General features: G+C 33.0%; 1 protein-coding gene across 4 annotated transcripts in view; it reads left to right on the plus strand.

Moving 5' to 3' along the window:
- The window catches only part of LOC143347030 (neuropeptide CCHamide-1 receptor-like), an 84,844-nt gene that overhangs the window by 34,442 nt on the left and 24,525 nt on the right, over positions 1-25,877 (plus strand). Inside the window, exon 1 of one of the 4 annotated variants that reach the window (XM_076775882.1) lies at positions 18,870-18,990. The exons of the other annotated variants lie outside the window; for them this stretch is intronic. The gene's annotated coding sequence lies outside the window, so the exon portion shown is untranslated. Of the gene's footprint in view, positions 1-18,869; positions 18,991-25,877 lie in introns of those variants that run through there. 4 annotated transcript variants of the gene reach the window in all.

Genomic DNA, 25,877 nt, shown 5'->3' on the forward strand with positions numbered 1-25,877 from the left:
GATTCTCATATCTCAATTGAATCATATCTGCAATTAAAATTAACATTAGCCCTCTTCTTGCTTTTTCCCTTAATATTGGGGACGATTAAAATAGGGTTATTAGACTTATTATAGACTTATTAAAATAGGGACGATCAAATCGACGCAACGATGAAATGGAAAGCAAACATCTACAGTAAATTTGTAAATTCTTGCATTAAAAATTAGAAAAAAATTAACATTTAAATAGCTTTTGAGATGTATGGCAACGAGCTAGCTTTTCAGAGATTAACGTACATGACAAATGGTCAATATAAGACGGTGCAATCTCATGTGACGTTTCTTATACTTCTTGAACAATTGAGGTAGCATTAAAAGCCCAAGGGACGTGATGCAATATATATGGTTATCACCAAAGAGTTTCCAATTTCGATCAAGAAAAGTCGTCGACGATACTTTTCATTTGTATGCCACGAAGGCTTCAGAGATGTAAATATGGCCGAGGCATTGCAAGCAGGAATGCACAGGGTGTCCCAGTATCGATGTTGCAAACATAAGGGTAAAACTCTTTATGGAAAAATAAGTCGAACGCGTACGATAAAATTTTCTCATTCGAGGATTCGTTCTTTAGAAGATCGAATCTTTCTTTAAGTCCTTTCGATTTCTCTTATCGTTTTCCATCGTTTATAAACCTAAAATTAACGTAAACTGTTTAGTTCAAACTTTAAAATGTACCGAGTTTGATTTTGGAACACTTGAGTTGTTTATCATTAGCTTTAAAAAACAGTGAAAAGAAGTATACAGGTTGTTCCATCCTATTTGTACATATTAAAAATGAAAAGAGGTCTAAGAGAAGACACGATGAACCAATTTCACGAATTACAAAACTTGGAAACCAATTTTTATTATTTTCCTTTATACTAAAAGTAAAAAATAGTACAAATTTATTTGCACAGAAATGAATGTACCTGGTATTTTGTTTAACTCGAGTGTCCAGTGCAGCTAAAGATTAATATTCCAAATAATGAACGGCAAAATTGTAAATTACGACGCGATAATTCGATACAAGTATCCTGTTTTTTTCTCGGACGAGATGAAAGTGGTGGAAGAAAAATATCATCCCCCGTCGTCGAAGTTTGAATTACAATTAAAAATACTGGCAACCATTAGCGCCTGGGTATCGTCTACCATGCTCGAGGATAATTAGAGGCGCGATTTAAAGAGTCTGATACGGTTCGTCCCCTGCAACTCATTTTTCATCTTCCCTCCGCTTCAGGCGATCGGTGACATAACCAGCCATCGCTTTTCTTGAAAAACATGTGAAAGAACACGACTAGCGAGTAACTAAGATTAATGATAGCGGCAGCAATAACGGGAATGGCGCGAATTCAAAGGACGGACCAATTAGCGAGCGATTTCCTTTTCGAAGTTTTCAATTTGAAAATTCATTTACGGCCGACAAGTGATAAATTAAGATCATTTGGACAGTGCCGGGGCCGGAGTCGGGATCGTTCGAATAATTATTCTTATCCTGAGTAATCGATTACATTGTGCGATTAAAATATTTAGTTGCAGGAATTAATCGCGACCGTCGGAAATTAATTTGCAAATCGATCGCGGCTACCAACGATTAAGGTAATTCTTGGAAATAATAATTTAATTTTTCCTTTCAGGTTTTTAATCTTTGATTTTCTATGTATATATTATATTCGTATCATTGTACTTTTCAATTTGTTTTCTAATTTGATTTATGATTTATAATTATTCTGTAACTCGAAACGTTAAATAAACTTAATTTATTCGAAATAACCAAATAGTCTACGCAGTGATTATTATAGAAAGATATGAGTAATTAACGGTGAAAGTTTCCTTAAAATTAGTTTCAAAGGTTCGCGTAATAATTACTTTTTGCTTTGATACGCAGCTTCAAACGATTCGCGAAATTATCAGACTACTTCGCTTCCTCGGCGGATATATACTTCCATTTCACAATGATTGCGCACTAATTATCTCAAATAATTTAACCGGTCGTATATTTACTGAGATATTCCAAATTTAATGAAACGTTAAATGGGAATGTTTAACGTTTCGGTGATATCATTATTATTTTCTTCAAACGGGACGAATCTTTTAAATACATCTCACCTTTTATACTTTAACTATTATAAAAGTATAATGTATAGAGATAAACACAAAAAACTGATTGGATACAGGAGAAGATTACAATTCAATAAAATTTTTTGCAAATCTAACGACCAGTAAAATGAGACACGAAAAGTTGCAAACTTTATTTAAGATTGCCACGATTTTGTTGTATCGATAATAATGCAAAATAGAACCAGTGATCAAGTAAAAGAAAATAATAATAAAAAAGATATGAATTACAATGCAGAGAGTTATACGAAAGTTGCAGAATCTTTGTAACATTCTCGGTGAATTAAAGTTCCATTATTTCTGGTTGCCCTGTAGAAACTAACACGTCGAAACGTGGTACATGCACTGTGTTTGAAACACATGTACAAACGAGAGGACGAGTGTTCTGTCCTCGAGAGTATCGCGGCGTAAGAAGAACGCTTCTTGACTCCGGATCAAATGCAGCCACGTATCTACAGCGAGGGTAAAAAGTATTCCTGCGGATATAATACAACTTTTGAAATGAAAAAATGAATTTCGAGTCCTTTTAGAACGTGTATCAATGCGTAACAAAACCGCTGTGTTGAAAAGTCCCACGATTTTTTGGGGGAAAAATAACTACAAAAATGTTTTTCCCCAAAACTAGGAGACACCCTTAAAGAGAACAGCCAGATCGAGCCTTATTTCAAGAGCTTATTGAAATAAGACTGTTAGAATCGAATAATTTCCCTTTTACACGATGTTTTGAAAGCTTAAAATGTATACGAATACAAATTTTTGATTGCAAAATCTTGACAAACAATCGTGTAGCTAGCTCACTTAAACAAATACAAATTATTTTTATTTTCTAGTGATTTCTCTTCTCCGGGTGAAGCAAATCGAATGTACTTATTTAAACATTAAGAAAAATCAAAATTATGAAAATAACGCATTAAATACGCAAAATGGAGATTTTAAGGTAAAAAGCTTGTCTTATAAATTCATTTTCTGGAAATTAGAAGCTTTTACAGGTTTATACTGAGATTCAGTGCATAAGGGAACATCTTTTACGTACGTGAAAAAAAATTTCATGCCCGTTTGAACCTCTGCATTTTTGCAATCGCTGCAAAATGAAACGAAAACAAGTTTTCGAGAAAAACGCGTCTAAGTTTAGAGAAACTTTTGACTACTGTAACTATTACATATCTCTTTTAAAAACTTCCAGCAGAATAATGCGATATTTACAGAGCATTTTCAGTATATGTACGTTGCTGTTTAGCAATCCTCTTTGGATCTGTTGTTATCCATTTGGGACTCGTTTAAGCGCCGCCCATTTTTTTCCTCGCATATTGCCTCCGCGCGCTGTCCAATTGCAATACTCAAATTTTGCAAAAATTTTAATAATAATCTTGCTGCTGCGATAATGTTTTTGAAGCTATTTTCAAGACTAAATTATTAAACCTTTCGTTTGCATTTTGCATATAGCCACCAATACATTGTTCGAGTCTTCATAAATGGATAAAATTACTTTAAAAACATCATCAGACTTAGAACTTTTTTTCAAATTCTAACTATATAACAATGGTTTATATTTATTTATAAATGTTCTAAAGGCATTTTACAAATATTTTAACCTGAAATATGTATAAATATAATTTTGGAGCAAGTTTTAGGTAGAATAATTTTCTTATCTTCACATCATTTGAAAATAACTTCAAAATAATTAACGATACATATGGTTAAACTATGGCAATATATAATAAACAGTTAAAATCCAAAGTGATTTGAGAATTCGGTTTATGACACAGTTTTCTGGTACATCATCGTTATTAGGAAACGTTTTTTTCGTAAGATTATTTTAATAATTTGTAGTTGGTAAGAAATTGGAATTTTGAAATCTAATACAGGATATTTAAATCCTTCACTTCTGTTCTACATTTGTGCTTCAATATCCTCAATAGTGATTGTCCTATCATAAACATAAGAATATCGAATCTGTACGAATGAATATACTCACGTTAAGTCCTGAGTGAACCTCTGGCTCGCACAAGGAATAGACAGAATAGGAAAAAAAGAATAAAGTTATGGATTCAACGTTACGCACCTCGCGACTATACAATGTCAATGTGACATTCTAGGAACATCAGGACGAGATATTGTCATGGAGCCTTATCGTAATTCAGTAGTCACTCTTTAGCAAGTTACTCTGTAGCAAACATTCATATTTATCAAAGAAAGAGGAGGGGGGAGAGGAAGTAATAGTAAGCCAGTATACAATCTTCTGCTCTGATGCACTCACAACAGTCAAAGATAAGAGATTTGAAAACTAACATTTCACATTAATTTCAGTGTAAAAGATGTTAAACTATAACTACAACATCCTGAAACATTCGCATTCAATTTCTGAATAGTATTACTTTTGAAAAAAAAGATAAAAGAAAGTCGATTTTCTGACTACCTAGTCCCGTTAAATTACAGAATGTGTAAGCGAAAGACTGAAATTTTTCGATCGACTGACTTCGTAAACACGTTTGAAACCTCGGTTTAGGGAAATATAATGCAACGCGGCAGTCTTTAAAGGAAAACGCGTCCGTTAGAGGGTATTTTCAGGTCAGGAGCTCTAACATATTGATTACGGCGCTTGGAGAAAATTGATTTAATAACGAAACGAGATCTCAGAGACCCGGTTGAGTCCCCTGTTTTCCGTCAGATCGGTTCGATATGTGGAGAGAAATTATCCAGCCCTCCCTTTCGCATCGATAACCGTCTATTAGAGCTGTCTGTCGGCATCGCTGCGAATTGAATCTGTTCTCTCGAAGCGACTTTGATCATTCCACTGCCTGATTTCAACCCCCGGAAGGCAAATCCGCGAGCATTTCAGCAACGAACATTTTCGAAGCCATCCGCCACGGTAAAAGTAAGAAGATGATAGGTCGGGAGGTAAAGCGAGAATCGAATGTTCACCTTAAGAGGTAAAACGATCCAAGGGCGGTCGATGGAACGAATTTCACAAGCTGAAATAAAACTGTCGCGACGTCTTGAGAGATCCTACTCTGCAAACTGTTCCATTCAGCCGTGAAATTTCGAAATTGAAATTTTTAAATCACGTGCAACGTATGAATAAATAGAGAATTTACAAAAACGATAACGCATGTAAATATAGAATTTACAAATACAATAACGCAAAAATTAAATTGGGAACATTGTACTGGATTGCAAAATAATAAAATTCAGATTCGGTTCGTATGAAAATAACATTTTCATCGTTTGGTTGACCACCATCTTTGATTCAATGCACGTTTGGAGTCCCACATTTTAGATTATTCACTTTCCATGCGATAAGTACGAAATATAATGCGGAGAAAATATTTGCTACGATGTTAATTAACACGTGCTTCCAGAACGGAATTGAGTTTGACGATGAAAACACTTGCTCGCGATGAAATCGTAGGTTTAACTCACTGACTAATGGATATATTTCGGCCAACGTGTATTCCCGAATATTCCCGCGAGGCGATGTCATGTTTGTTCAGACGCGCGTCGTATGCACTGCATCTACGAAACTTCTGCCAAAACGTGAACCGTTTATTTGAGTTTGCTTCGCTGCGATTGTTCTGGCGTCTTGCTGTTGCGCAATCTTCTCAGCGAATCACTTCTTAGAAAATAAGTCGCATATCCACGAATCCTGATGGATTATGGATAAATGGTTTCCGAATACTTAGAACCTCCTGAATAATTCAATCGAGTGTCTTTCATTATACGAAATGTCACTTAATATATGTATATACACTTTATATACAGGGTGTGCGGCCACCCCTGGGAAAAATTTTAATAGAGGATTCTAGAGACCAAAATAAGACGAAAATCAAGAATACCAATTTGTTGATGGAGGCTTCGTTAAAAAGTTATTAACAATTAAATTCAAAAATTTTAAATCGTACTGGAAAAATTATTTTCGGTTGCGGGAGTCAATTACAATCATTTTTGGTGAATACACATACTTCCGAATTCCTACCCACTTTCGAGAAAAAAATTCGAGTAAGTGCTGAAAGTTTTGGGTGAAAAAAAAGACTTTCGAATCGTCTTGGAAAAATTATTTTTAGTTGCAGCGGTCAATTGCAAGCATTTTTGGTCAATAGACATACCCCCGAAATCCTACTCAGTTTCGAGAAAAAAATTCCTTACCAAAAATATAATTTCTGGCCAGAAATGTCTGCCCGAATTTTCATGCGAATCTTTAAAACGTCATAACTTCTGAACGGATTGGACGATTTTAATGTTTAAAAAAGCAAACTACGCGTATTTTGATGGAGAATATGTACAAATCGCAAAAATATTCGAAAAGTTGGTCCTTGACCCCGCAAAATGAGAAAAACCCCATAAAAATGGTCCAATTTTCAAACAGCCATAACTCCTACAATTGTGAATATATTTCAATGAAACTTTTTTCTGAAGTAGGGCTCATGGGTACCTATAAAAAAGTATTAGACAACTTTTCTGTAGGGCGTCAAACAAAATTACTAAAAATGAAAAAGGAATTTTTAAGAAAAATCGACAGGGGGTAGGTGCCCATATTTTTCGGCGAAAAAAAAAAATTTCAAATCGTTCTGAAAAAAATATTGTTAGCTGTGGGGGTCAATTACAATCATTTTTGGTGAATAGACATACCCCCGTAATCCTACCCACTTTCTAGAAAAAAATTCGAGAAGGTGTAAAATTTTTCGACAAAATTAAAAAGTTTCAAATCGATCTGAATAAATTATTTTCGGTTGCGGGGGTCAATTACAATAATTTTTGGTGAATAGACCTATCCCCGAAATCCTATTCACTTTCGAGAAAAAAATTCGAGAAGTTGTGAAATTTTTCGACAAAATTAAAAAATTTCAAATCGTTCTAAAAAAATTATTTTTGGTTGCAGGGGTCAATTATAATCATATTTGGTGAATAGACATACCCCCGAAATCCTACTCACTTTTAAGAAAAAAATTCGTGTAGGTGGAGAAATTTTATCAATAATTTTGTTAATAACTTTCTAATGAAGCTTCAATCAAGAAATTGTTATTCTTGATTTTCATCTTATTTTGGCCTCTAGAATCTCTCATTAAAATTTTTCCTAAGGGTGGCTGAACATCTTGTATATATTTTTGATGAGCTAACATGATATACATGTATACATGTATACAATAATATGACAAATGTAAAATTATAACATCTGAGAAACACTAAGTATAAATTACACATTTATTTAGTTACTTTATTTTAGTTAGTTATTCATTTATTTATTATTTAGTTACTGAGAATGTTTCTACAACGAAGTATTGCAGTAAACTAAATTATCAGTTAATAGTTAGTAGTTAGTAGAGACGATAATTTTAAGAAAGAAAAATTGGAATGGAATGCAACAGAAATGATGGAGTCTAAAAATGTTATTTTATCCACGTAGGTTTTGAACCAAAGTTTGTTATTTTGATTTTGCTATGCACGCTTTAATGCCAAACTTTATTATCTTATTTTCATTATATAAGTTCAAGTGTTATAATAAAGATTCATAGGGTATGACGAACTCACAATACTATTTGTAACGTCAGAAATGTTTGTATAGTTGCCGTAGAGGCACACGATAATGACCGGAAACACGTCTCAAAGTTAGCTGCAGAGTTTCTCGCGCAACAGTATGTTAACATTGTTAAGCTACTAAGCCAATTACTAGACTTAATTTCTGTTGGTCGTGTATGGGAATACGTTACACACTGGCTGGGCACACATAAATAAACATGAGTTGAATAACAAATATCTGGTTTCGAATATTTCTCGACTTTTGCGCTAGATTAGTCGGAGAAAACGATCTTTGGGTACCAAGCTGTCATCAAATCTCAAGTTTCCTATATTATTACAACACTATAATATATACACTTTTGTTTAATTAACGTTATCAACACGATGCATTTCATTTCTGGAAAAATATTTCTCGAGCTTCATTCCGTCAAAGGGGTGTTCTTTAATTCTGAGATCCATATTGAATCGACGTATTTTAAATTTATTACACGAACTTCTAGGTATTTTACATTCTGTGTAAGTCGCTATCGTTGTTTCATCAAATAATAGACAATAATAATTCTTGTATTAGGGAAAATAACAAATAATTAACGTGAACATAATTCGTATCGATGAAAATAATTAATTTTTATTGGAAACCTTTACACTTGCAATTCTCTTTGAGCGAATAAAACATTATAAATCAGATTTAATCGATTCTGGTGACATCTGAAACTATCCACGTGTGTTTGGACCTCCCATTCAGAATATCGAAGCCTCTGTTACCCGAACTAATAAGAAAAAGACAGAGCTAATAAGAAGACTGCAGTGTTCTCCTGTTGCACTTCTTATTTAAATTTGACTCAGTTACTTTCAATGAATTTTATATCTAACGAACGATAGATCCCAAACTTCAGCTTTTGGCGACCCGATGCATTCTACAAACATTTTGCAATCCTTAGCTCGCGTCACCGGAGGCTCAGAACGATTTATGGCTATTTGTATTTTTGACGGCAAATTTCACTCGACTATTCGTCAAAAAACCGCAAATACGCATCGATGGGTGGACGGCATACAGAAAGAATTGCACCCATTACTTCGTTCCTAGAACTTGCGCGTCGCGATGAATCTTACGCGACAGTAACGTCGAAGTAGCGACAAACAAAGTCATCACAGATGCTTCATCACCACTATGTATTGTGTAACAATCTTCCTTTCATTGTTCGAAGTCCAGCGTGTTCTGAATCGAGCCGGCGACCTGTTTTCACCGTTTCATTCAATTACAATTATTCACTCCGAGAAATGTCTTCGTAAGCATCGATAATGACGCTCTTTCGCTACGTAATTACGATGCAATTGCTGTAATTAGCACGCAGCGTTATAACCGTTCGCCGACTGGGTTAACTTTGACCCACAGTATTTTATACGAGAATTATAAATTGGAAATCATACCGAACGAATAACAGAATCTCTCTTATTTTCATAGACACGAACACATTTGAATAATTCTGCTACAGGTGGAGGTTTTTCAATGATTTCTGGTTTATCTTCATTTTTTTTTTTTTTTTTTTTTTTAAATAGCACATTGTAATTTTTTTAATTCTTTATTACTCTGAGAATAAATATAGTAAAGATTCTCGATCTATTAGACATCGATTGGAACACTTTTTACAATGTAAAAATGATCATCTTGTACCTTTATTTATCATCCAATTCTGTGAAAGTTCGTTGAGGTCAAGGATAAAAATTCCGATTAAAAAAATAAAGCTGGCCTCGAAATCTCCTAGAACTCTACACTTGAAGAAAAAATTATACAACTTATGTGAATGAAGTTTTTATGAAATGTCTGAAAATACTGAAAATATTCAATATGGCCATAGTTATTGCGCCTGTATATTAACCGTGGAGTGAAATGAAATGATATAAATAATTTTTGCTGATATTAGAAGAAAAACCATGGTAAAGAATATACAGGGTGTTCGGCCACCCCTGGGAAAAATTTTAATGGGAGATTCTAGAGGCCAAAATAAGACGAAAATCAAGAATACCAATTTGTTGATGAAGGCTTTGTTAAACAGTTATTAACGTTTAAAGTTCCGACAGTACTGAATTTTTTTCTCGAAAATGCGCAGGATTTCGGGGGTATGTCTATTCACCAAAAATGATTACAATTGACCCCCGCAATCGAAAATAATTTTTTCAGATCGATTTGAAACTTTTTAATTTTGTCGAAAAATTTTACACCTTCTCGAAGTTTTTTCTAGAAAGTGGGTAGGATTACGGGGGTATGTCTATTCACCAAAAATGATTATAATTGACCCCCACAGCTAACAATATTTTTTTCAGAACGATTTGAAATTTTTTTTTTTCGTCGAAAAATATGGGCACCTACCCCCTGTCGATTTTTCTTAAAAATTTCTTTTTCATTTTTAGTAATTTTGTTTGACGCCCTACAGAAAAGTTGTCTAATACTTTTCTGTAGGTACCCATGAGCTCTACTTCAGAAAAAAGTTTCATTGAAATATATTCACAATTGTAGGAGTTATGGCTGTTTGAAAATTGGACCATTTTTATGGGGTTTTTCTCATTTTGCGGGGTCAAGGACCAACTTTTCGAATATTTTTGCGATTTGTACATATTCTCCACCAAAATACGCGTAGTTTGCTTTTTTAAACATAAAAATCGTCCAATCCGTTCAGAAGTTATGACGTTTTAAAGATTTGCATGAAAATTCGGGCAGACATTTCTGGCCAGAAATTATATTTTCGGTAAGGAATTTTTTTCTCGAAATTGAGTAGGATTTCTGGGGTATGTCTGTTGACCAAAAATGCTTGCAATTGACCCCTGCAACTAAAAATAATTTTTCCAAGACGATTCGAAAGTCTTTTTTTTCACCCAAAACTTTCAGCACTTACTCAAATTTTTTTCTCGAAAGTGGGTAGGATTTCGGGGGTATGTGTAATGACCAAAAATGATTGTAATTGACCCCCGCAACAAAAAATAATTTTTTCAGAATGATTTGAAATTTTTTAATTTAATTGTTAATAACTTTTTAACGAAGCCTTAGTCAAGAAATTGATATTCTTGATTTTCATCTTATTTTGGCCTCTAGAATCTCCCATTAAAATGTTTCCCAGGGGTGGCCGAACACCCTGTATAGACCTTGCAAGTACACATGTATTTATTGACTTTAGTTAAACTTTCTGACTAATTACTCTACGAACTGTAGAGTCCAACTTGTTCGTCGTAAACATCTTGCTTCTTTTCGACGATAGAAAAAGGATATTAAAGAAAAACACTGTTTGGTTCGAAGGTGTCGAAGTAATCTCGTTTAGTTTATCTATTTTCGCATGAAAACTAACGATTCCGTCGCCGTTAACACGTAACCATCAATCGATTGTTATGTATTATGCTCACTGAATGATTCCTATTCTGCACGCAATCACTATGGCCTTTCTACTGTTACCCCATTGGCAAAGTTAAGACTATTTTTTCTTTATTACTCGCAACTCATAGTTCTATTATTACTTTTTTATTGCTACTTTTGTTCATAATTCTACAACAAATGGGGAAATAAACATTTATACGTAATCAGCATTTTAATGAGAGGTCTAACCAATGGCTAACCGAAACGTCAGACAATAAAAGATCGTTTATGATTTAATCAAGGATCATATTGGTATATCACCGTTCAGAATCGACCTTGATGGACATCGTGAAATCGTCTAAGGTTTAAGTACTAGTAATATACGAAAAATAAAATTATTATACGATGTAATTTAAGAAATAAAGTGAAAATCTCATAAGAAGGTTTATTCTAGGGTAACTTTTTTAGGATAGTTTTTTCTTAATATTAAGAAAACTGGTGTTCGGCTATATTTGTGAGTTTTATGAGATAATACAATATTATTAATTCCTTAAACACTGTTTTTTCGAATGGTATTATCGTAAAAGAAGACTGATTGCCTAAAACACAGTAACAATAAATTAACAATGAATTAACTTTATTTCTTTGCTAAACTAAAACGCAAATATAAATAGTTATAATGTTCTGTTTGCACGGTATTAATTTACTGGGAATATTGATTTATATGATTTATTTGAAGCGGATATAATAATTTTACAGCAAATATGACAGCCATATAATTACAAATCACCGATTTAATTGAGTAATGGTAAAAACAATAATTAAAAATAATGAAAATGTATATATACTTTATTATATACACTATAAAGACTTTGAATCGTTTCAAACAATTCTATTATGCTTATGTACTTTATTTTCGATGAAATTGCTTTTCACGATCGGTATGTAAATCTTTATAAAAGTCAAGATACATATTCTTCTTTTTCAACATCGTAACTAAGTGGGATAAAATATGATGAAAAATATAAAACTTGCGAAAGACATCCGTGAAGTTCTCTACTTTCTCCGATATTTATTAAACTTTGCGGGTTTAAAGAGCAAACGTGTCTCTTTTAACGGCTGAACCTTCAGTTTAATGCGTGATATTACCCTCTAAAGGATCATCCTTTAAATCTCTTTTACAAAAATTGTATTGTACCTGTTGAAAAAGACATTTCTTTCTTGGTTATTTAAGTATGCATGAAATAATTAATATTCACTCTAAATATTAAGTGACAGAATCTGCAAGGGTATCACGTGTTTTTCCATAAAAAAACATCATATTTAAATTTTCTTCCATTAACTTTACAGAGGATCATATTATGCAGTAAATTATTCCCAAAAAGCACAATTTTTATAGACAAAAAAGAAATAACAAACTTTTTTTTAATATTACGATCTCTTATAACTATTATAGATGACAGAAATATTTTCTCAGTTGTATTCTACTAATCAAAGTTTTTGTTTTGCATTGTGGTTTTTATTTTATCATTATCAATAATACCACATTTGATTTAAATTGGTAACCAGTATCAATAACGTAAGACTAATCGTACTAAGGAAAAATAAAATGGACATTATAACTGTTATGAGCAAACACGTTAGTCTCTTTTAATTGTTATTTGCAACTAAAAACACTTTAGTCGAGAAAATAATTACCTAGTTAGGATAATAGCGTCAAACGTAAGGTGCAAGATTCTCAGTAAATGTTTTATCGGCTCGTATTTTTCTCCATTAAATCGCAAACTGCAAACGATATAGACAAATTTGCACTTCTACTATAAATAAGATGCAATTTGAAGTATTATCAATAAAACTAGTCGTATCGTTCGGATCGTTTCATAACACTTCCGATTTGATGAGCGTCGTTATAGAAAAATGACTCGTTCTTCTTTGATGCTACTATTATCGTTGCAGAAAAATGTTTCGAGAAGTTGGATAGTTCTACGGTGACGTAAACTTAAGATATTCGAGTAGTGATGTGTTCCGGATTATAAATCATTCGAATAATAACGATTCACGCTAGAGTTAAAGTATCGACTTCTTCGACCTAGATTTATTTAGAGTCTGCAATATTTGTTTCTCTGTCTTTGGCATATTTCAAGCTCATTTTGTAAATTGACATGGTTCGTCGACGATAAAAATTGTTACAACTCACGATCCTAGAGTTTCTTTTTATAGCATTATAAAAAAAGTTATAAAATGACAGAAATGAAGTTTTTAACCCTTTCCTTATCGCGTACTTATCCTCCAGTAAGGTTCCTGTTTACCGAGGATTCCTCTGCAAGTACCTACTTTGAAGATTCCTTTTTAGATTTCTCGTAAGCATCTTAAAGGATGGCTTTAAATATATTTTCTTTCCATTTTTACATCGAATAACTAACCCAAAACTTGAAAAGGAATTACCTGATAATGTTATTTTTAATTCTAACAATTTCAACCGGTAGACTTTACTATAATCATTCTGTAATAACGTTCGTGTGACTTCTTGACTAGTAACTACAGAACAATTCAATTTACAATTCATCCGTATAATAAATCTTTTCGTGTGTAGCCTCTAACGGACACGTAAAAATTGTCGCGTGAAAAACGAAAATAGGAAAGGAAGATACCAGAATTTACGGACTTAAAGTGGAACCTTCGATCCGTCAGAATACTTTACTGTGATCGGAATAAATTGAAAACGTTCTATCATTCGAAAGGAATACATATAGACTTACAGAATATTTATTCCATTTTTATAATAGAAATCTTATGTATTAATACGTATAACACGTAATCATACAGTTCTTATCGTCAGCATTCTTATTTCTCTCTTTCTTTATTTATTACGCCCGTTACAGTTTTTTTTGTAAAGCAAATAATATGAGTATAATTATCGCAAACGACTGAATTTCTAAAACTAAATTTCAGTCGCATATTATAATTAAAAACACTTGATTAAAGAGAAATAATCGTTATCCTATAATTTTTCTTTATTTTGGTTGTAAGAACGACCGCGGTTATAAAAATGGCGATGCGGTGCGACTGATGACTGTTTGATTTCGTTCAACGTGATACGTACCGTAATTATTTCTGGAATAATGTATTTGCTGGAAGGAGGCACATTAGTAGCAATGCAAGTTAAATTTTTACACAAATTTATCAATGGATTTCTATTCCTGTTGCCAAGCAATGAAAAGAAAGAATAAAAACATAATATGCCGGATCCAGATAGAAAATACCTTTTTATAAAAATTTATTATTTCTTGTTTAAAGTTTTGTAATATTTACTATCTAGTATTTAATATGTTTTTTGTCTAGACTCAGCCTATAACTAAATCGCTGGTCTCCGTACTTGACGAAATGTTTGCTTTTTACAGTTCTCGAAAATACGTACAATTGTACAACCGTGCTGCTTCTCCGTTTCAATGTTCAACCTGCACTGAATATGCAATAAAAATGGATTTTTCACCTCTGCTGTCTTGTTTACAAGCTTTCTGCCAGCAAGTTTCCTATTTGCCCGTTTAATTTGTTCCGCTTGAATCAGTCCTCGCGCGCCAATATTGCCCCAATCACATGTTCCGCCTGAATCCATTATGTACTTTTTCACCGCACTACAAACATTCGAGCTTCCTTTTCCAACGCGTCTGTTTACCATTATACTTTAACTCTCTTGGATAAGACTTGAAAAGAGGAAACGCTACGAAGCCAGAAAAGATATAAGAAAATAAAGACGGTACGAACAGAAAAAAGGAGAAAGAGAGGGACGAGCAAATCGAGAAAATAGAGAAATAGAAATAGTGAATCGTACAAACTGTTGAACTTTCGAACGTTAAAAATACTCGAAATAAATTTATTCCCCTTTTCTATGCACGCAACTTTACCTTACAGAACGACATCGCCACTTTTCTACGACTTTATATTTTATAACACGAAATTAATTAATTATTATAAGAGAGTCGAATGTATAATCGTCCATTTCTTCATAAGCACCAAATAAATTTTTTCAAATAAAATGGATCGAATATTTTCTCATCAAATGGACACATAAGCTGTTCAGCAAAATTCAATGCTTCCTGTACTCACGGCATATCTCGTTTTTAAATTAGCGAATAAAGTCGTCGAATAAAAGGAACGAAGAGGCCATGAATAGTTAAAGCGATGATATTTTTATCATTTTTTTTTCTTCTGAATAGATAGCAGTTTGCAATGGAGGATCGATGCTTCGAATGGAACGCGTGTTTTTATGCAAATGACGACGCGAACGGCACTCCGATCGGGTTAGATAATGGTGCTTGAAGTTTCACTCCTGATCGAATAATCCTCCTCGGTACACATGTCGGAGAATTCGATTCTACGAATGATCGACGCACGGAACGGTCCAGCGGAACGAAAGTATAGAAAAATATTCGCGTACAACAGGGTCAAATTGATCGGAATTAATATACGTTTGTACTTTTTATCGGTTAGAAACCAAGCAAACACGAATTAAACGTTTGGAATCGTATTTCAAAAAACTCATCGTTGAAATACCCTAAGGCTTCACAGGCTTCTATTTGTTTGCTTTGAAAGCCTACGCAACAATTTCCTGTTTACCTACTGTAAATTGTAGCTGGAAAACAAGACTGTGAACAAAAGTCGAAAATAGAAAGAGTTCAACCTGCAGTATCGAATAAATGAAAATTTGATTCAAATATTTCGAGTTTAATATAATTTTCCAGTTGAAAAGTCTTTTATATTATAATCTTATATTCTACAAAATTTTTGCTTCAATCTTAAAAAAATTCATCTTTCTGTTTAATTTCTATCAAAAATTGTAATCAACAAAGTTTGAATAAGAAAAATTTTTTTTTAAATCTTGAAATGCTAGACAGAAACTGCATGCCAAAATGTGAAGGAAACAATGTCAAACATATTAAAAAGAAAAAAGAAAATTCAACTAAAAATTAAATAATTCAAATTTCTAAACAAAGTATAAATTTTAGCATATAATAGCAAGATTAAAAATTACATGTATTTTTCTTTTATTCTGTGACACGTTAACTTCGATTTACATAAAACATCATCTCCCTAACTCGTTTCTATCAAGAGTTGTACTATTCTGACACTGATTTGGTCAATTTGTCCCACTGTGTCTATCTTCCATCTCATTTTCGCGAAACAATACGATGTGGAATCTCATTTCGAGAATAGGACTGTGTATGGAGGAAAGTGTAATGAACGTAAAAGAAACCATGTTCTCTGGTATCTGTCAAATAAACACTTCACGACTGGTATTTGAGTTTTCAAAGCTGTTCGCGACAACGCATGTCGCGAATTTCATTCGTCACCGCGTAAAGGACACTTTGTGCCAGCCTGCCCTTTATCCCTCCTTTCATTCCAAAAACGCAGCAGATTTTTATGAAAGCGCGGAAATGAAAAACTTGATTGCTTCCTATTTACATGAAATTGTTGCGTCGGGACGGGAAAACAAGAAACGAACGGGACCAGAAATCTCGACGATTGTTCGTGAAGAGGTTCCGTAAATCCAAGACGTTGTAAAAACTTTCTTATCCAGATTTATCTAGCAAACGACTAAGTGAATTTCGCGAATAATGGACCGGTTTGTCTTCGTCGATGATAGTAATCCGATCTCTAGTTCGATAGAAACTAACTTTGAATGTGCGCATGAAACGGAAAATCCATAAGTGAATATTTAAATTACTAAGATTTAAAAAAAATTAATTCATGAAAATAGTCCCCATTACATTCTCAAACGAATTTAATCCTTTCGTAAAATCAATCTGTACTTCTGGAATTAAGAAATGCATGGAATTTATTTTTGCTCCTTTCTAATCTGATTACATTACATATAGTCACACTGTAATTTCATTATAATTAACGACTAATTACGGTGTAATCATAATCGTGAATCTTTAAAGCGTGCAATAAGTGTTCAGTTATCGTATAATTACCGTGTGACAACAAATACGTAGCAGAGTAAATATTTTCGGTTTTAACAAAGTCTTTCGATTAAGTCTGTGTAGTCCTCTTGCTTTATTTTAATAACTGCATAAATATAATTTATCGTGCACTAATATTTAGTACTGAATGCAATGTGTATAACTCGCTGTATCACAGATCACGGTGTCGATTATAAACTTGGATCGTTGAATCATGTTCACGTTCTTATTCGCTTCCCAGTGTAAAAGGAAATCTCCAAGGAAATTCAACTTATGAATGTGTAAGTAGAGGGTTCAACCTTTAAAATAAACCCAGGAATATTCTTGGACGACTTTTTTGTTGGATTTATAATAATCGAAAAACTAAGAACTTGTTCTAACATTTATGAGATTTATATTTATGTCATCCAACGCAAATATCTGAAATTTTTTATTGGAAATACGACCCAATATATTTTCAATATACAGACATAACTGAAAGGAGCTTCAATGCGATCAAAGCTACGGGCAATACATAATAGAAAACATAAAGTAACATATTTTAAATAATACTGCACATGTATTTCAATAGTCATATCGCTCAAAAAAGTAAATTTCTCACGAAAGGCAAGAAACTCTTTATATTTCAACAAAAAATTATTCACCAAATGAATAAATTGACAGCAAAAGTAGACTCTAAAACATAAGGATCGATTGCCATTGTTATCGATAGGTTTGTCTACAATTTTTTAATTTTCATCGAATAGAAGATAAAACACCCTTGACAACGAATTTCGTTTGTAATCGACATCGTAGTTAGTTCCAGAGAAAATCATTATTAACGAAAATATGCTGGCTGATTGCTGGCTGCAATTGAATAAACAATTTATTATCCAGCTTTGTCGCACACCAGTCATGTAATCCATAGAAATTGCTAAAACTTCTTTGAGTACATAGAGTCAAAAGAAATTTAAAAATAAACATAGAAGACAGCGTAAAGATTCGCATTTTCCGGGGTACATTTCTGGCCATACATTATATTTTCATTTGGGAATTTTTTTCTCGAAAGTGCGTAGGATTTCGAGGGTATGTCTATTCACCAAAAATGATTGTAACCAATTCCTGCAACTAAAAATAATTTTTTCAGAACGATTTGTAACACATCAAATTTCAGGGGAATCATTCATTCATGATCAGACATTATATTTTCGATAACGAATTTTTTTCTCGGAACTGGGTAGGATTTCGGGGGTATGTGTATTCACCAAAAATGATTGTAATTGACCCCCGCAACCAAAAATAATTTTTTCAGAATGATTTGAAATTTTTTAATTTAATTTTTTAATAACTTTTTAACGAAGCCTTAGTCAAGAAATTGATATTCTTGATTTTCGTCTTATTTTGGCCTCTAGAATCTCCCATTAAAATGTTTCCCAGGGGTGGCCGAACACCCTGTATACAAAACAGACTACATATTTTTTCCCAGAAAACAAACAATAAAAATAGAAGTGAATATTGAAAAATTCATTATACATGTACTATAAGAAATGTCATACAGTTAAATGGTGCTGAAATAACATTGTATGTTAGAAATTCAAAACGAAATTTTAAAAACAATCATATGACCGATCGTGGTAAGTTTAGCATTAAGCTACCGTGATACTGTTCACGCGTAATTTCGTCCAATCAGAGAATTCGTATTACTCACTAGCTGCTTTCATAATTGGCGGTTATACCTAAATTACGTCGCCATTTAATTACTCGCGCGGTATACAATTACGACATTCATTTATATTAACGTACCGTCACACGCTATCTACCATCATAAATATCAAAATTCCGCTACACCAGTATTCTCATAAACGCTTCGTGGAATAATACCAGGGGTCGAAACACTACGTGTACAGTCATAGCGGTGCAGAACTCTCTATTGGCAGTTGCGGGGCTGGTACAACGCCGTCGACGGTCAAGAGCAGGTACTTTCTCAACTTTACGAGCCTCCCACTCGACGTTTACACTCCCACTCTCGTGGAAATGGCTACAAGGCGGCCAAAGGTTTGCTATCGATATTTCTATAAGGATAATCCGAGCCATGGGGATATCCCCACGCCTAAGGGGACAATGAAAATTATCCCACCAGCGCGGCATAATTGAAAAAACATCCTCCCCCCGAGCACCTTCCTCCTGAAATTTTTCATCGATAATTTTCTGCATTTGCTCCGTTTCTTTCGAAATTTTTTCTTCGTTTCGTAATTGAAATTCATTAAAAATGCTGGACATATGTATCGAAAACACGCAAAAAATTAAAAAAAATAGAGTAGTTGCATTTCCCCCTTCAAATCGAGAAACTTTCGAACACTTCTCTCGGAAATGTATTATTTTCGAAATATTTTGAAACATTAATATTTATTCTCTGTTTTACTAATGCATAATTTGAACATGTGAACATTAAAACAGAAAGTAACGCATGAAATTAATCTTGGTTTGAAATGATAAATGTTATGGTACGCAAAAATTTCCTCAGAATCATATTTTTTTGAGATTTTAAGATCGATATATTTTAAATAGAACCACATATTTTTATAGCCTCGATTGGAAACGAAGACTGATTAAATTATAATAATTAAATTCATTGGAGATCAGAAATATGCCTGAACCCAACCAGAATCATAAATAATCGTAAATAAATCCTGCGTGAGTCAGACAGAATCTGATCTGGAGATCGTATCTCAATTACAGCATCGGGGCCATAGTAACCGATCCCAATTAGAACCCAATAATTTTTCTACTCGGATTACGCGTTGTTCCTCTTGAAAATAGGGGTCTCATTTTTTGGAATCTTTGAATCTTGCGTAAAATTAGCATCGTTTTACTAGAACCTATTTCTTTTTATAAATTGACGACCCGTGCCATTAGTTTCAAAGTAAACCTATTGTTGATGGATGGCCAGTCGAGTGTTCTCGAAAACAAAATCCATTTAAGAAGACATTATTTCAAGTACGATCGATGTCCGGACGTTTCCCAAACGATCCTTTTTTCGATGAGATTTTTATCGGACTGGGGAATTCAATACTGTTGGGAATTAAACATTCCCAAATACTTCCATGGCGATAAATCTACACCCGTTCCCTCCAATTCTGCCCGTCCTTGACGCAAAGATATACGAGTATTCGAAGAAAATGTCTCGACAATCGACATATCTACTTTAATCGTTGTCTTTCGTTTTGTATCACATTTTTCTAACACGTCGTCTGTTTTTGTTTTCCAATAACGTATCGGTTACACGTTTATAAAAAATACGTCTTCGACTTCTTCGTGTCTTTTTCAGTCACCCATGACTTAAAAATGATGATTTCAATACGGTTTTTAATTCTTGTTAAATTTCTGAAAATATTAACGCTAATATTTTGTATTCTATATCAAATGTCAAAAGTTTGACAGCAACATGAAAAATATTAATTTTTATTGCAGCGTACCTAAACGAAACGTAATCAAAACAGGACGAATAATAATAATTGTATAATAGAATCGATAAAATTCTGAAGAACCGTAATCGAAACCAAATTAATATTCTCATAACGGTTTCAAGAACTGAAATTGATTATATGACTGTTTTGATTGAACTCCGGCTTACAGAGTTGTGCTAATTCAATTATATTATATTCCAACGAAGTTTAATTACCTTGTATTTCAATTACATCACAATTCAATATCATTGTAATTGAACTGCATAAATCAAATTTTCCAGCTAATTCAATTGCAGACTATTATAACGATTAGTGTAATTGAAATATAATGTCATTGAAATGTAATGTAATTGACTGACGCCCCCGGTTCAAAATTAAGAACCACTGTTCTAAACTATCGATACTATCGATAGAATATCATTCCCTTTACTGCCCGCATCAACTTTGACAACAACTAAAAGTTTGGTGGTGCCAAATTGGGGTTGCACGGAGGTGCAAACTTCGCAACTCAGAAATCGAACTCATGGTAAATAACGCTGTTGTATAACGATGCCACACGCGAAACTGAAAGTTTTCACGTTTAAACTAGACACTCGAGGTTACCCAATAAGGGTTAGAATTTGTATCTATTCCGACAACTTGTTGTTCCAGACCTGTTGTTATCAATCAACTCTTATACTGTAAATTCAAACGTCGTACACATCGCGGTGACAATTTTGAAAACTAATGCATCTTTCTTGGCGAACAAACTAATATAATATATGGGTCCTTTTGCATGATGTATGGAGCACCACTTGGGAATCATCTCTTTACTGCATTATTCCATACCACGTTGCATTAAATGAAACATTCTATCCATTGCTTTGAGAAACAATGTATTTCCAAGTTAGAAATTAAATAATAATTCTTTAAACGTTTGAATTAAATTTAAAGAAACATCTTTAAATTTCACGAAACAGTTTGTTGATATTCATTTCATTACTTATTAATTAATATTCAATCTACGATGATGGAACCCCTGTTTATGACTTTTGTAAAACCTGTCACCCTCATCCAATTGCAAAAACAATTTTTTTACAAATATATAGTTTACGTTGGTATTGAACTAGTTTTTAAAGTAAGGAAATAGAAAGTTAAAAAGTTTACAGCATGTGAGAAAAAAATTAACTTCTTTCCTTGGATAAATTAGAGTTTATGTATATGAAAAAGCTATTCTAAATGAAAACTAAAAATAAGATTTTAGATTCAATTCCTGGAGAAACATGTAACATTGATCAGTCAATTGCTTTTTGCTTAATAAAATTTTAAAATGTATCTACTGTTTATATGACATAGTTCTATGAAATGGTCTCTATCTTACTTTGTTCTGTATTGAGTCTGAAAATTGTAGAATGTTATTTTTGCTTGTACAATTTAATTTACGGAAAAATCGATCGTTGGAATCTGTTACAAGAGAATTTTTAAACAAGAACCTCTAATTTGCTTCATGCGCTCAACGTGAAGTAATTATCTGGGACGTCACGGAGGTATTATTTTTAATCTGGCACCGTTATGACGTTAGAGCGTTGTGTAAACTTGTTTCTCTTGGGTATCGCGAAACGCGTGACGTAAACTTCCAAGGAGCCACAACGAGGAATCAAGTTTGGAAGGTAGTTGGTGATTTCTTTTTAGGAGGGCTGAAGAGTAATGGAATTTTACTTTCCCCCGGAACTCTGATAGAGCCAAGTTTGTAGTCACTCAGTGTTGGAGAAGTTTCAATTAAAATAACCATTGATAATTACAAAATAATTAGCCGTTTGGCAACATTGTTGATTATATGGTTATTTCTCAGTGACATCTAATTAAAAATAACGAAACTTTAATATTTAAATTCTTTAAAAATCTCTGATCAGGATTATCGATTACATTTGTAATTATAATTACAACCAATTATTAACTGATAGTTGTATTACATTTTGACCACATAGGTTTTTATTTTGTTAAAACTTGGTCCACCAGTGATTCACAAAGTTTAATTTTAGTAAAGTTAAAATTTTAAAAAATCATATAAATTGAATTTCGATTTTTCTCTTTTATTGATAATTTCTGATTTTTCAATATAAATTTGGCAAGGTATATTTATATTTATTTCTAAATTTTCATTCGCTAGTAAAATAATATGAGCTGTTTCAAAATTCACTGTTTTAAAAATTGGTCAGTAACTGAATATTTCATTCCCTGTAATTAACAGTATTAAGGTTTTGCAGAACGTATTATTTTCTTCTACAATGAACGTAAAAATGTAGCGATCGTATTTCTATTATTCGGAGGTTTCAATTTTATTTCGCCATCGAGAATTGCAGCGTTTCGGCTCGAACAATGGAACAAAAAATTTTTCCCCCGCGATAAGAAAATGGATCTAATTAATCCAATTATTTTTACGGTCGATCGACTTTTTTCTCCGTTTTGTAAGCGTTAGACACATATTATCTGCGTCATTGGTATCCTTGCGATGGCCTTGTTAACTTTTATAACCGAATCGACTCCGCGATTCGAACGGTTATCGATATCGCGCCGCTCCAACTGCAATTTCGATGCTGAATGTAACGCATTCGTTAATACGTTTCGAGAGCCGTTTTCGTGCGAACGTTGCATAAAAGCCGATTAAAAAATTAAGTCGTTAAAAAAGGATCCCCGGCGGCGTAGCAACAATAACGACCCTCGAACGCGACCTAATTTCGCGATCAGCTTTCGGGAATTCCCCCGAGTGGATTATACGATCGAATTTTCCTTCGGGCCTCCCGTCGCTTCGAAACCACTTGCACGATGTTCACGAAACCCTATGACTCGACGGGGGTCCTGTTCAATAATTTAAGAACTCGTTGTACATCGAATATTCTACCAGCGATATCCTCTGCAAGAGTGTAAATCATTGCTCTCGTATATCATTTAGTTTCTAGAGATGGAAAAAGTTTCACAAATTTTTGGAGCAGTAAATTTCGATCACTGGAATTTTTTTACCGGATAATTATGATTTAGGAAAATTAAATTTACAGTATCTACTGATAAGGACATGAGGCTTTCAAACAAAAATACAGTAAAAAGAGGTAAAGTTTAGTTTATGTTAAATTTGTGTAAAATAATGGTAATTTCAATTTCAATGTTAATGATAATTTCGTGTTATAGATTGAATGAAATTTTATGGCACTGTTTAGTGTGACGTATCTTTTTTATTTTATGATAGTTTCCAATGTATGAATTATTTTCAAATTTTCTATTGTTGAACATTTCAACGGGGGTAAAATTTCACAAAGAAACATTCTGTTCGAATAATAAAGCGTTGAAATAGAAGTCTGTCTGGATAATAAAGCATTCGGATCGTTAGAGGTCGAAAAATGGAGGCTTTACTCTTTGAGTTTACTGCTTATTGCAGAGAGAGGATTTCTTTAGTAATGGGGGAACGTTTTTCATGGGTAATACTTTCATCTATTTCCACAACGTTTCGACCACTTGTAGACCATGGTGAACTACAAAATTATAACATCAGTAAATTCGTAAAAAATTTATATCAAAGAAGTCACGAACATGTAATTAACTCATCTCACGGCTAATTTTAATTATTAAAATATTTTCTCCGTAGTTATTCTCTATACAATGTATTTTTATGAATTCTTCCACGTTATATTATTAGGTAGATCAACCACCAATTAAAATTGGTATTATTAAATTTGAACTATAATTAAATTTATAGCTTTAAAATATTCTTGGACAATTACAGTTACTCGAATCAAACATAATGTGGTACATTATCAAGAAGAATATTATTTAGTTTATCGACGAATACAACAAAAGCATACGTAACGTTATTACTTTTACTGATTCAAAATACCGAAATGGTGTCCTCTTCAAGGATTTGGAAAATAAATTACAAAATTCAACTCGATGGAGAGGTACGTAAATGAGATACGAAACGAAACATTTTGTATAATCAAAAAATTGCTCATCGAATTACTAAAATTACTCGAATCGCTGTAAATGCCCAACGATTCACATTTCTGTGTTTCTTAATTATTTTAATTGTATAGTTTACGATTAATACCATGATGTCAATAGTACATAATGGTTTCCTGAACTTATGCATGTTCTTCCAGTGTGTGTTATGCGCAGTCATAGTATAGTAGCGCGTCGCGTAAGTAGAATAAGCCGATATTGGTCAAACTGGTTTCCCAAGCTGTTGACAAAGCCTTCGAGCAAAGAACTCTATACTCCTGTACGCTCAGGGAGCACCTATAAACGTTTTGCAAAGCTAACGACTCTTTCTCCTTCCTTCCTCATTGCGATTCCGAAGCAATCGGCTCTCGCGAACAATTCTCTTCCCTGGTGCATCCTGCATGAGAAACTTTTTCATGCAACTTCTGATCGCAGGGAGAACAGTTCCAGCGTTCAGAGAGTGTTCCAGAGAATACTAGCCACCATTTTTCTCGGTAACATCAATATCAAACGAAGCTAATTACGAAATGATAAAGGATTTTTCGATTTATATCCTCGTAAACAGTTTCCATGTTTCCCTGTATGTACTTGTGATTTGAAATATATTGAATAAATTATAACAATTTTCTAAAAGTTTTTCAGATTTATTTCATTTTCTGTTAGGTGTTCTAATATATTTGGAGAAGCATTTAAGCGATGTCAAGAATAACCATTTATTATACAGGAACATTTTCAATTAAATACTTTAAGCCAGCTACTAAACAACATTAAAATACATTAAATAAATTTTTATGTTCCATTGCTCTTTTTTAAAAATAAATGTAATAAATCTGTCTTCTTTTACGTTTCATCGAACAACAGTTATTTGAAAAACTATTGGAGAGATATTGATTTAATTGAAGCAATAGTCCGTAAATTGGGCGCAACAGAATAAAAATGAATTTCAAAAAAAGTCAATATTTGGATACCATTTTTCCAGAAATTGCAAAAGTTATAAAGTTTACACTGCAAATTAGCTTTTTCGACGACCGCTGTTTTTTTTAAATATTATGTTATCGTCAGTGGAAATTGAAAACAATTTTTGAATCGTGTGAAAATTTCGAAATACGAAGTGACGTGTGTTTTTTAGAAAAGGGAACAGATTATAATTATAATTAAAGCCACGTGCTCATTAATGTCACGTTTTAATTTACTTTCTGCTTTAAATAATGTTATCGCCTACCTTAATTAAAACAACCATAATTGTTCCCTTTCGTGGAAGGAAGAAGATCGTTATATCTCTAAAAGTTTAAGTGAAATTTATATTACATCACACATTCGAAAATGACCAATTTCGTAGATGACAACAATAAATGTTTGAACAGAATTACAATAACATTATCAGATATCAGATTAAACAGATATATTGCTTAATCGATTTGTATTCAGATTTTCAACAAACTCTTTAAAATAATTATTTAACACTCAAGCTTCGAATCCACCCAACATTTTCTAAAACTAAAAAAT

The sequence above is a fragment of the Colletes latitarsis genome, chromosome 2 (assembly GCF_051014445.1).
Source record: "Colletes latitarsis isolate SP2378_abdomen chromosome 2, iyColLati1, whole genome shotgun sequence".
Lineage (NCBI taxonomy): Eukaryota > Metazoa > Arthropoda > Insecta > Hymenoptera > Colletidae > Colletes > Colletes latitarsis.